At 34.8% G+C, this 12500-nt stretch overlaps 1 protein-coding gene across 2 annotated transcripts in view; it reads left to right on the top strand.

Moving 5' to 3' along the window:
• LOC137636425 (lachesin-like) overlaps nucleotides 1–12500 on the top strand; it is a 33168-nt gene that overhangs the window by 2042 nt on the left and 18626 nt on the right. Inside the window, exon 2 of one of the 2 annotated variants that reach the window (XM_068368845.1) lies at nucleotides 11837–11866. The exons of the other annotated variant lie outside the window; for it this stretch is intronic. The gene's annotated coding sequence lies outside the window, so the exon portion shown is untranslated. The remainder of the gene's footprint in view (nucleotides 1–11836; nucleotides 11867–12500) is intronic. 2 annotated transcript variants of the gene reach the window in all.

The raw sequence follows: 12500 nt of genomic DNA, 5'->3' as shown, positions 1-12500 counted from the left end.
TTCATTCAACTATTCTTTTCTGATGCCCAAAAACAATAATTTTCAAGAATTTTTTCATTAAAATGAAGAATCAGGCAATCAACTATATGATTCTTCTTAATTTAATCAATGCTAAAGAATCATTATATAAAACTAATTGATTTTCTAAGAATCTTTAATGAAAATAACAAATTCTAAACTTCCAAAAAATAATTCAATAAATTCAACTATATTTGCGATTGAATTCACTCAGTCAGGAGAAGAATTCCCTCCATACTTCAGACATGACCTGGCTCTCCACAATGACCTCGTATTGCTGAGGTCAGCAAAAACCAGATGGTCCGGGAGGTCAATTAACTTCGCCGCGGAGAGGATCCGTAATTGGCCTCGGAGCTAAAGGGATTCCACGCGAGTCTTCGGAGGTAGTTTTCGGAGGTAAACTTCGGATAAGGATTCACTCCATTAAAAAAAATAAAAATGAGAGATAACAGCTTAACAGTGAGAGATATTGAGAGACTAGATATTCATTCTAGAAAATTAATGATTTAGGGAAAAAATGTTGGAATTTTATCAATTTAATTTCAATCTTTCTCCGAAGTCATTAAATGGATTGACTTCTGAAGTCGTTTAAGCTTTTGGAGACATATTTGAGATCTTATTGCAGCAAGTAGCATTTTTTTGAAAGGGAAAGAGTAAGAGGGATTGAATAAAACAGAGATAGAGAATAATATAAAGAGAGAAATAGAGAGCTAGAGAGAGAGAGAGAGAGAGCTCAGTGGCAGGGCAAAGTTTTAGATTGATCCACTTAGTTTCCACCTTATTAGTTTTTTTGTTACCTGTTACTTCACTTTAGTTGTTAGCCTGTCCAAAAGCAGCCCCACTATATATTCAAGTAGAAGCCTTTAACTAAAAAAAAAACAAAATAAAAAAAAAGGCCCCCAAAAAAACTTATCCTTCTTCAACATCTCTCGGCGCTATTGATTGGTTTAGAGAGATCACGTGACTTGCTAAGCTCCACCCACCTGGCAAGGTGATTGGCTCAATGCTTTCAGAACTGTGGGTGGCGGTGGCGCCTCACCGATGATTTTCCCACACATACCCCCCTCCCCAGCCCCCAGAAAACTAACTAGGACCCCCCAAACTCCCTCTTTCCCTCCTGCAGGATCCCCCCCCCCTCTTTCCCTCCCACAGGATCCCCCATCCCCCTAACCCTTTTATTTCAATTCCATGTTGAGTTTTGGCCATGACGTATCCCACTCGTGAATCTGGAGCGAAATCTTATCCAATAATTTTTCATTTATTCAATTGAACTTTTTTGATTTAGAAGACACGAAGCGTATGATTTTGAGACGCGCGTGTGCGCGCGTGACCTTAATATCCGGCGTATGCTCGTCCGCTCATCATATAGAAATATATTAATCACTCAGGTTTCCGCTAAACCATTTCTCAGGAAAGTTGTATACATATATTTTTCACATTACTGCTCTATTCACATTATGCGATCTCATTCTGTTTTATTCACATTAAACAATCACATTCTGTTTTATTCACATTATACAATCACATTCTGTTTTATTCACATTATACAATCGCATACTGTTTTATTCACATTATACAATCGCATACAGTTTTATTCACATTATACAATCGCATACTGTTTTAATCACATCATACAATCGCATACAGTTTTATTCACATTATACAATCGAATACTGTTTTATTCACATCATATAATCACATACCGTTTTATTCACATTATACAATCGCATACTGTTTTATTCACATTATACAATCGCATACAGTTTTATTCACATTATACAATCGCATACAGTTTTATTCACATTATACAATCGCATACTGTTTTAATCACATCATACAATCGCATACAGTTTTATTCACATTATACAATCGCATACAGTTTTATTCACATTATACAAACGCATAGTTTTATTCACATTATACAATCGCATACTGCTCTATTCACATTATACAATCGCATACAGTTTTATTCACATTATACAAACGCATACAGTTTTATTCACATTATACAATCGCATACTGTTTTAATCACATTATACAATTGCATACAGTTTTATTCACATTATACAATCTCATACTGTTTTATTCACATTATACAATCGCATACAGTTTTATTCACATTATACAATCGCATACAGTTTTATTCACATTATACAAACGCATACTGCTCTATTCACATTATACAATCGCATACAGTTTTATTCACATTATACAATTGCATACAGTTTTATTCACATTATACAATCTCATACTGTTTTATTCACATTATACAATCGCATACAGTTTTATTCACATTATACAATCACATACTGCTCTATTCACATTATACAATCGCATACAGTTTTATTCACATTATACAATTGCATACAGTTTTATTCACATTATACAATCTCATACTGTTTTATTCACATTATACAATCGCATACAGTTTTATTCACATTATACAAACGCATACAGTTTTATTCACATTATACAAACGCATACAGTTTCATTCACATTATACAATCTCATACTGTTTTATTCACATTATACAATCGCATACAGTTTTATTCACATTATACAATCGCATACAGTTTTATTCACATTATACAAACGCATACAGTTTTATTCACATTATACAATCGCATACAGTTTTATTCACATTATACAATCTCATACTGTTTTATTCACATTATACAATCGCATACAGTTTTATTCACATTATACAATCGCATGCTGTTTTATTCACATTATACAAACGCATACAGTTTTATTCACATTATACAATCGCATATAGTTTTATTCACATTATACAATCGCATACTGCTCTATTCACATTATACAATCGCATACAGTTTTATTCACATTATACAATCTCATACTGTTTTATTCACATTATACAATCTCATACTGTTTTATTCACATTATACAATCGCATACAGTTTTATTCACATTATACAATCGCATACAGTTTTATTCACATTATACAAACGCATACTGCTCTATTCACATTATACAATCGCATACAGTTTTATTCACATTATACAATCGCATGCTGTTTTATTCACATTATACAATCGCATACTGTTTTATTCACATTATACAAACGCATACAGTTTTATTCACATTATACAATCGCATACAGTTTTATTCACATTATACAAACGCATACTGCTCTATTCACATTATACAATCGCATACAGTTTTATTCACATTATACAATCGCATGCTGTTTTATTCACATTATACAATCTCATACTGTTTTATTCACATTATACAATCGCATACAGTTTTATTCACATTATACAATCGCATACAGTTTTATTCACATTATACAAATGCATACTGCTCTATTCACATTATACAATCGCATACAGTTTTATTCACATTATACAATCGCATGCTGTTTTATTCACATTATACAATCGCATACTGTTTTATTCACATTATACAAACGCATACAGTTTTATTCACATTATACAATCGCATACTGCTCTATTCACATTATACAATCGAATACTGTTTTATTCACATTATACAAACGCATACAGTTTTATTCACATTATACAATCGCATACTGCTCTATTCACATTATACAATCGCATACTGTTTTATTCACATTATACAATCGCATTGTTTTATTCACATTATGCAACCGCAAACTGGTAATAAATACATTATTCAATGAAGCATAAACTCAATGTCTAATAACCATTTGTACATGAAACTGTTTGGAAAATATAAATGTGGAAAATGTGAATAAAAATGTCGCGGACAGAAATTTGAGAATACAATACTAAATGGTATTGTCCCTCGGTTTAATTCCACTGGGTGGAACTGTATCTAACATTGGTATGTTTATGGAGCCATAATATATGTCATTTTATGTGTTAAGTTAAGCTAGATTAGTCAATATAAGGTAGGTTGGTCGATATTATTATTATTATTATTATTATTATTATTATTATTATTATTATTACACGAGTCTTTTTATAGTTTATATATGACATCTATTTTGACGTTTTTACTGTTTTTAGAATGATTTATTGTTAATTTGGTCTCATCATTTATTTATTTTATTTCCTTTCCTCACTGGGCTATTTTCCCTATTGGAGCCCTTGGGCTTATAGCATCTTGCTTTTCCAACTAGGGTTGTAGCTAGGCTAGTAATAATAATAATAATAATAATGATAATAATAATAATAATAATAATAATATTATTATTATTATTATTATTATTATTATTATTATTATTATTATTATTAGCTAAGCCACAACCCTAGTTGGAAAAGCAGGATGCTATAAGCCCAAGGGTCAGATTTGGGAATGATCTTCCTAATCGGGCACTAGGATCAGTCGAGCTTCAGAAATTCAAACTCAGTGAATTTTTTTTTTACGTTAACAAAAGTATCTTCATAGTTTATATATGACAGATTTCAATGTTGCTACTGATCGTAAGACATTTTATATTAATCATTCATTACTTTTCATGTAGTTTACTTATTTCCTTTCCTCACTGGGTTATTTTTTTTTCCTGTTAGATCCCTTGGGCTTATAGCAGCCTGCTTTTGCAACTAGGGTTGTAGCTTAGAGGATAAAAATAATAATAATAATAATAATAATAATAATAATAATAATAATAATAATAATAACAAATATTAATGCAACTACAACAACAACAACAACAATAATAATAATAATAATAATAATAGCATCAACAATAACAAAAACAAATATTAATACAACTACAACTATAATAATAATAATGATAATTATAATAATAATAATAATAATAATAATAATAATAATAATAGCATCAACAATAACAACAAATATTAATACAACTGCAACAACTATAATAATAATAATAATAAAAATAATATTAATAATAATAATAATAATAATATCTCTTAACCACGTCTCTGCCTGGTGTTTGCCAGGCGGGGGTTCGAGTCCCGCTCAGACTCGTTAGTGCCATTAGTGTCTGCAACCTTACCATCCTTGTGAGATAAGGATTGTGGGTAAGGGGAGCCTATAGGGGTACCTGCTGAGTCATCAGCAGCCACTGCCTAGCCCTCCCTGGTCCTAGCTTGGGTGGAGAGGAGGCTTGGGCGCCGATCATTTAATATATGGTCAGTCTCTAGGGCATTGTCCTGCTTGATAGGGCAATGTCACTGTCCCTTGCCTCTGCTATTCATGAGCGACCTTTAAAACTTAAACATCCTAAATATATAATTAGGATTATTATTATTGTTGTTCTTATTAAAAAAAAACATGCAAAACCATCCTGTAAGGATGCCTGGATCCCAAGGCGAGTTATAGACTCCTATTTAGGCAACACCTCACGTCCTGCCAGTTTCCCAAAGGCATCCTTCAAAGCCTCACGCTGTCCCTAGATGGTCTATTTACCAGCGTAGAGTCCTACTCAGTCCTTCAGAGTCCTTGGTTCACTTTTAATCAGATGAATATCAGTGTTAATGATGTGGTCAGGAACGTTTTGCTTGAATGGGGGGGGGGGGGTTGGTGTTCTAACGTTTCTCTCCCAAGGGAAGAGGATGGAATGAACGTTTTTTACCTCCGCCAACAAAGTTGAAAGGAAGTTATGTTTTCACCCCTGTTTGTGTGTTTGTAATTGTTTGTTTGTTTGTGAATAGTTTCCTGATAACAATTTTAGTCGTTATTTGCTTGTTTGTAAGTGTGTTTGTTTATGAAGTTTCCTGGCCACAATTTTAGTCGTTATTTGCTTGTTTGTGTGTGTTTGTTTATGAAGTTTCCTGGCCACAATTTTAGTCGTTATTTGCTTGTTTGTGTGTGTTTGTTTATGAAGTTTCCTGGCCACAATTTTAGTCGTTATTTGCTTGTTTGTGTGTGTTTGTTTATGAACAGCTTCCTGGCCACGATTTTAGTCTTTATTTACTTGTTTGTATGTGTGTATGTTTGTGAACAGTTTCCAGGCCACAATTTTAGTCGTTATTTGCTTGTTTGATTGTGAACAGCTTCCTGGCCGCAATTTTAGTCGTAATGAAACTTGCATGAATTAACTGTCATGTAAAATGCTGGAAATGATTAAATTTTGGAAAGTCTAGGTCAAAGGTCAAGGTCACGGTCAGGCAAAATGTCCAATTCACGTAATCAGCCATAAGTTTGGACATCGTTATTACAGAGACTTTAAACTTGGTTCATATTTGAGTGTGTGAAAATCAACGCCAATTAAAACATGTTAAGGTCAAAGGTCAATGTTAAGGTCGAGCGAATTTCGAGAAACAAGCTGCCGCGGCGGAGGTCTGCGCTCTACTGAGTGGCCCTTTAGTTTTACTCTGTGTTTTAGGGTTTTTACGTTTATTTTGAAGAACTGGAAAAGTAAAGTTTTTTTCTTAATGCTAAACGTTTACTTCGAATAATTAGAAGAGCACTGGGAGAGTGCAGACCTCCACCACGGCAGATTATTTCTCGAAAGCAGTTTGCTTTTCCCAGAGTTAATAAGACCATAGACGTATTTGAAATCTGTATGACAACCATGTGCTAACTTGGGGTTAAGGTTAGGGTTAATTCTGTCGACGTTTTGCTAGACCTTGACTTTGACCTTTGACCTAGGACTTTGAAAATTGAATCACTTCCACGTATCAACATGAAAATTTATTCCCTGAAAGTTTCACTATTCTATGAGTAAAATTGTGGCCAGTAAATTGTTCATAAACGGACAAACGGGCGAAAACATAACCTCCTCCCAACTTTGTTGGCGGAGGCAATAATGGGGGAAATCAAATGTTTTTCTCCTCGAACGTAACGACGCACAAATTTCAATCATCAGCAGCGATTGCTTGGCCCTCCTTGGTCCTAGCTTGGGTGGAGAGGGAGATCGGGCGCTTATCATGTGTATATATGGTCAGTCTCTAGGGCACTGTCCTGCTTTCTCCCTTGCCTCTGACATTCATAAGTGGCCTTTCAACCATTATAATACGGGTTTCAGCATTCCAAGCCCTTAGTACTTCAACTGCAGAAGCGAGAATGACCTTCTGCATTGAAAACATCTAAAAATAATAATTTTATGAGGTAATCCAAAAGGCAATGTACTGAACACGACTACACACTCTGTACTGTCCCCTCTATCCCTTGCTTATCATGGCAACTCTTTGTCAATACCTCTTTAGAGGTTTCTGGTTTCAGTTTCATCAGAATAAATGCTCACCAGAACGTCGGCCAGGCAAGCCCAACTCCCTGCTGTGGTGCCAAGCAACATCAGTGGCCTCCCCAGTAAAAGGTTTAAACTCACGGTCCCGGGGTGAGATCGATCTGCTACCATGTGAATCCTAGGTGTACCAACCGTGTGTCACACGATCGTACATAGTAACAACATTTCTCTTTTTTGTATATATTATCCTTTGTATCTTCGCTCTCTCCTCCCACTGATAACGACCTGAATCAACTTGTCTGTTTCTTACCGTTAACTGTTAACATAACCTGTTATTGGTTGAACAGGCAATGGCCTGTTATATTTTATGTCCTTCTTGCCCGGACTTGATGTATATATAAGCTGGTGTTCTGTAATAAAGTTACTCAGTTGCTTTCATCCTCCCTTTTGACTCGCAGCCTCTCTCTGCACGTCACATAGGCGAGCACGTTACCACTGTACTAGCCAGCAGTTATTATTATTATTATTATTATTATTATTATAATTACTATTATTATTATTACTACCCAAGCTACCACACTAGTTGGAAAAGCAAGATGCTATAAACCCAGGGGCTCCAATAGGGAAAAATAGCCCAGTGAGGAAAGGAAATAAGGAAATAAATAAATGATGATAATAAATTAACAATAAATCATTCTAAAAACAGTAACAACGTCAAAACAGACATGTCCCATACAAACTATTAACAACGTCAAAAACAGATATGTCAAATATAAACTATAAAAAGACTCATGTCAGCCTGGTCAACATAAAAACATTTGCTCCAACTCTGAACTTTTGAAGTTCTACTAATTCAACTACCTGATTAGGAAGATCATTCCATAACTTGGTCACAGCTGGAATAAAACTTCTAGAATACTATGTAGTATTGATCCTCATGATGGAGAAGGCCTGACTATTAGAATTAACTGCCTGCCTAGTATTACGAACAGGATAGAATTGTCCAGGGAGATCTGAATGTAAAGAATGGTCAGAGTTATGAAAAATCTTATGTAACATGCATAATGAACTAATTGAACGACCGTGCCAGAGATTAATATCTAGATCAGGAATAAAGAATTTAATAGACCGTACGTTTCTGTCCAACAAATTAAGATGAGAATCAGCAGCTAGGTTTCTCTACCTTCCTTATCTTTAATAACTACAAATTATACCTTTTCACCAAAAGATTATGCTCTACACTTCAACATTTACTAAGGAAATGATAAAAAAAAAAACACTTGTAGCCGCTTACATACATTTGGACACAGGAGTTGCTGGTACACCTCACACCTAAGAGATTCACCCACTCACACCCTACTTCGCGGTGAGTAACTAAACAGATAGTGTTGGAGGAGATAGCAGGGGTAGTGGGCGGGGCTAAACTCAGGAACTCGCCGTGCATTAAGGGTGTGGCTGGGTACAACTATACATTAACCATTCAGCCTCTTTCTGCCATAAACCACAATTCCTTACTCTTCCAATCCTTCTCATTCACTATATAATAAACAAACAATTCATCTCAAATGTCCCAACTTCTTCTCGAAACTCTAACATAAACACTTCACGTCTATAAAGGATAATTGGTTCAACAATCTCTTCATATAAACCAGAATATCCTTCCAACTCTTTTGCACTCACTCTTAAACTATCCTTCCTCTATTTATCCTCTTTCTCACAGCAAGTAGGCTTTTCAAGCCGGTCAGTGGCCCCCCTACAGAAACTGTCTACACTCCAGACGATTTTCATACAGCTTCTCTTCTTCAATCACTTGTAAATTTACACCACTCTTAACTCCTTTCTCAATATTTTCCATACACCTCATCTTCAGCCTACCAACTGGTCTTTTGTCTTGGGGTCTTCATTCCAAGAACTTCCTTGGATATCGTTCTTCCATTCTCTTGACGTGTCCAAACCACTGAAGTTGTTCTCTGACTTGCTTATTCTCTCAATTCACCTAGCAACTGGTCTTCTGCTTGGGGTCTTCATTCCAAGAACTTCCTTGGATATCGTTCTTCTTCCATTCTTTTGACGTGTCCAAACCATCAACGTTGTTCTCTGACCTGCTTATTCTCTTAATTCACCTACCAACTGGTCTTCTGCCTTGGGGCCTCCATTCCAAGAACTTCCTTGGATATCGTTCTCCTTCCATTCTCTTGACGTGTCCAAACCACCGAAGTTGTCCTCTGACATACTTATTCTCTTAAGTCATCAACCTTCATCAATTACATTCTTTTCCCAACATTGCTCCACCTCATGGTGATGGTTTACCCTTATAACTTTACTTTTACTTAGCTGCACTCTCAACTATCTCCTCAAGTCTTTCACTAGCTCCTGCATTTTTTCCTTACCATCAGCAATCAACAATGCATTATCTACCAACATTAACCATTCCAAAAGCCATTTCTCCTTCCTTCTACATCGAAGGCAGTACACTTGTCTCTCAGTGATCAATTCTAATCACCCAGACCCACAATCTCAACTATCATACCATCTATTAGCTAATTCCTATTGAATTAATCTTAATGTAAAAACCATTTTATACTCAGTGTCAATTTAATAACACCGGGTACCAGGTAAGAAGAAATGATGGTTGGTGTTGAGTTATTTTGTGTATGTTTGAAATAAATTGTTATTAGATTTAGACACAAAATTTCACCGCAGTGAAAAATTCGCGCCGAACCAAATTTGAATTTTTTATATTTTGAAATAAATTGTTATTAGTTTTAAACAAAATTTCACCACAGTAGAAATTTCGCGCCGGAACAAATTTGAATTTGTAATATTTTGAAATAAATTGTTATTGGTTTTAGATGCAATTCACCGCAACGGAAATTTTGCGCCGTAACAAATTTGAATTTGCAACATTTTCCCGCCAGAAAAGCTAGCAAATTTTTCCTCACAAGTCTACAAAGGCCAAACCGATCCTACAATCTAGTTATCCTTAGTATATTCCCCACACTCTTCCCCACCACCTCCCCTACACCCGACCCAAACCTCCCCAATTTAAACAGTTGAGAGTTATATGACTTAGTGCACAATCTCCTCCCCCATTTTGTAATGTCTTGAAGATGATGATTGTGATGATGACAATCTAGAGAAGACTTATAACTACAGAAGACCCCGTGGCATTGTCTAACTTGTATGTGTGTGTGTGTATGTGTGTGTCCCTTTTGACGTCCAGAAAATAGTTCTCGTCACAAAACCTGTTGCTTGTTATTTTGTTATTCTTGCACCGTAGACTCTCTCTGTCCTGTGTTGCACCTTTTTCTCACCAACAGTATAAACCAAAAAGAGGCAGTTAAATCTTACGCTTTGGATGAAACGAACTGAACTGTCTGCCATACACACGAAATCCTTCGCTTCGTCTGTTAGCTACCGCTAATTTCTCTCTGTATTAATAAGAGTAGTAGATTTTTTTTTTGTCTTGACTCACTCACTGCTTTTCCAGTACTTAGATAGAGCAAAGTTTTCTCAACACTCACTTCCTTATTTCCAACCCATATGGGTTCACCACTCTCTAGAATCTTAGACGAGTTTCCTAGGTGTGTCTTCTATGAGAATAATCTATTATTTCTTTTTATCTAGAGCTATCTTGTGCTATTTAAATAGTAACAGAAGATATTATTTGATCTGACTGGAGAGTAAATTTAATGGAAATTTGTAGGTCAAGGTCTTAGAATGTCATAGCGTTTTTTATTAATATATCTGAAAATCTTCTTTGCCTAAAGTACAGATGAGTTAAAAATTTAAAAATATAAATAAGTTATGCTTTTTTAATTAGGAAAATTATGCCTAAATTAATCTAAATAGGAAAAAAATTTCAATTTGTGAAGTTTCATTTAAAGTCTCGTAAAGAATCTATATATATTTAAAAATATATAAAAATACCCGTTGTAGAGGTAAAGCCTTTATAAAGAATAAATAAAAAAAATCATCGTTTTAAAAGTATATTATGATTTTTTTTTAAATTCCCAACTGTAGAGGTATAGTCTATAAAAATTTAATTCGGATAGATAAGAATCTTAGTGAATGTTTTCCCCCACCCTCCACTTTTTCTCCCCAAAAATGAAGATTTAAAAATTAATCCTCCCACCAAAAAAGTATATAATCCCCAACCAAAAAAGTATATCCCCAACCAAAAAAGTATATCCCCCCAAAAAGTATATACCCCATAAAAAATTATACCCCTAAAAAAGTATACCCCCACCGAAAAAGTTCCCCCATCAACAAAATTTTCCCCACTCCAAAAAAAAAAAAAAATCCTCCCAAGTAAATTCCCCCCCCCCCCAAAAAAAAAAAAATTCCCAAGCAGAAAATATTTTCCCCATGAAAAAAAATTTCCCCTCAAAGAATTTTTTCCATGAAAAAAAAAATTGCCCCTTAAAAAATTTTCCCGTTCAAAAAATACCCCACCGAAGAGAAATTTTCCCCTCTAAGAGAATTTCCTCCCCCAAAAATTTCCCTCACCCCCAAAAAAATTTCCCCCCAAACCCCCCCCCCAGAAAAAAAATCCCCAAATTCCCCCCCCCCCCTAGAAAAAAAAATTTCCCCTAAAAAAAATTCCCCACCGAAAATTTTTTTCCCCCACCAAAAAAAAAAAAAAATCTATTGTTGCAATGATTCTTCTTCCTTACATGAAGCGCATGATTCTTGTTTTCTCGGTAGTCACCATCCGGTAAACAGGACAATTTACAGGTGAGAATGTTTCTTTCCCAAACCAAAAAAAAAAAAGGTGTACAGTGTTTCATTTTCCTGAGTCTCTTTAGCATACGTTCTTACGTTCTTACTTACGTTCTTACGTTCTTGTTATTCCTTTTCTTTTACGTTCTTCGACCCTTCCACTTCCATCCATCTTTTTCCTCATTATTTTAAACTCAGTTTCTTATATATATATATATACATATATTTTTTTTTACTTTTCATGCTACTTATGTATTTACTTTATAAACTTACTTTCTCCCCCCGCCCCTCTCTCTCTCTCTCTCTCTCTCTCTCTCTCTCTCTCTCTCTCTCTCTCTCTCTCTCTCTCTCTCTCTCTCTCTCTCTCTCATATAAGTAATGGTAGTGACTTACTACAGTAGTGGCTCACTTATGATGTTTAAGACCTTAGTCTTTTTACTTAAGAGAAAAGACTTACTTAATGTACATACTTTAGAGTATAAGATACATAATACATATGTCCTATTAATGATAATGCATGTATATGTATCAGATTCGTTGGCTGCATACTAATACATATTACATACATCTTGTATATGTATTCATACATACATACATACAAACACATAAACACACACACACACACACACACATATATATATATATATAT

Source organism: Palaemon carinicauda, unplaced genomic scaffold (assembly GCF_036898095.1).
Source record: "Palaemon carinicauda isolate YSFRI2023 unplaced genomic scaffold, ASM3689809v2 scaffold297, whole genome shotgun sequence".
In the NCBI taxonomy this organism is placed as follows: domain Eukaryota; kingdom Metazoa; phylum Arthropoda; class Malacostraca; order Decapoda; family Palaemonidae; genus Palaemon; species Palaemon carinicauda.
Note: the sequence above shows the minus strand (reverse complement) of the source record. Positions and strands in the feature narration are given on the sequence as shown.